The sequence below is a fragment of the Cebus imitator genome, unplaced genomic scaffold, assembly GCF_001604975.1.
Source record: "Cebus imitator isolate Cc_AM_T3 unplaced genomic scaffold, Cebus_imitator-1.0 Scaffold625, whole genome shotgun sequence".
Taxonomy (NCBI): domain Eukaryota; kingdom Metazoa; phylum Chordata; class Mammalia; order Primates; family Cebidae; genus Cebus; species Cebus imitator.
In genome coordinates, this window is record NW_016107940.1 from 22175 (window position 1) to 23799 (window position 1625).

Genomic DNA, 1625 nt, shown 5'->3' on the forward strand with positions numbered 1-1625 from the left:
GTTAGTTTCCTAAGGATAATGGCCTCCAGATCCATCCATGTTCCTGGAAAGAACATGATCTTGGCTTTTTTATGACTGCATAGTATTACATGGTCTACATGTACCACATTTTCTTTATCCAGTATACCACTGATGGACATTTAGGTTGATTCCATGTCTTTGCTATTGTGAATAGTGCTGCAATGAACATATGCATGCATCTGTCTTTATGATACAACAATTTATATTCCCTTAGGAATATACCCAGTAATGGGATTGCTGAGTTGAATGATGTTTCATTCTTTAGGTCTCTGAGGAACTGTCACACTGTCTTCCACAATGGTTGAACTAATGTACACTCCCACCAACAGAGTATAAGCATTCATTTTTCTCCACAACCTGATTAGCATCTGTCATTTCCTATTTTTTAATTACAGCTATTCTCACTGTGTGAGATGGTATATTATTGTGGTTATGATTTGCAATGCTCTAATAATAAGTGATTTTTTTTTTGGTTGTTGGTTGCATATATGTCTTTTGAAAAATGCCTGTTCATGTTTTTTGCCCACTTTTGTATAGAGCTTTTTTTAATTCTTGTAAATTTGTTTAAGTTTTTTTTCTATATATTAAATATTAGGCCTTTGTCAGATGTATAGTTTTCAAAATTTTTCTTCTGTTCTGTAGGTTGTCTGTTTACTCTGATGATAGTTTCCTTTGCTGTGCAGAATCTCTTTAGTTTAATTGGATCACGATTTGTCAACTTTTGCTTCTGTTGTAATTACTTTTGGTGCCTTCATTACAAAATCTTTGCTCGTGCCTATGTGCTAAATGGTATTGCCTAGGTTGTCTTGGAGTGTTTTCACAGTTTTGGGTTTTACATTTAAACCTTTAATCCATCTTGAGTCAGTTTTTGTATAAAGTGTAAGGAAGGGATCTAGGTTTAAGCTTCTGCATATGGCTAACCAGTTATCCCAGCACCATTTGTTGAATAGGGAATCCTTTACCCATTGCTTGTTTTTGTCAAGCTTGTCAAAGATTGGGCAGTTGCAGGAGTGCTGTCTTATTTCTGGGTTCTCCGTTGTGTTCCATTGGTCTATGCGTCTGTTTTTGTACCAGCACTACGCTGTTTTGGTTACTGTAGCCCTGTAGTATAGGTTGAAATTGGGTAGCATGATGCCTCCAGCTTTGCTCTTTTTGCTTAGAATTGCCTTGGCTATCCAGGCTCATTTTTTATTCCATATGAATTTTAAAATAGTTTTTTTTCTAATTATGTGAAGAATGTCATTGGTAGTTTGATAGGAATAGCATTGAATCTATAAACTGCTTTGAGCACTATGGCCATTTTTACAATACTGGTTTTTCCTATCCATGAACAGAAATGTTTTGCCATTTGGTTTGTGTCATCTGATTTCTTTGAGCTGTGGTTTGTAGTTCTCCATGTAGAGATCTTTCACCACCCTAGCTAGCTGTATTAATAGGTATTTTATCCTTTTTCTGGCAGTTGTAAATGAAAGTTCGTTTGTATTTGGCTCTTGGCTTGATTGCTGTGGGTGTCATCTATAAGAATGCTAGTGACTTTCGCATATTGATTTTGTATGCTGAGACTTTGCTAAAGTTGTTTATCAGCCTAAGAAGCTTTTGGGCTG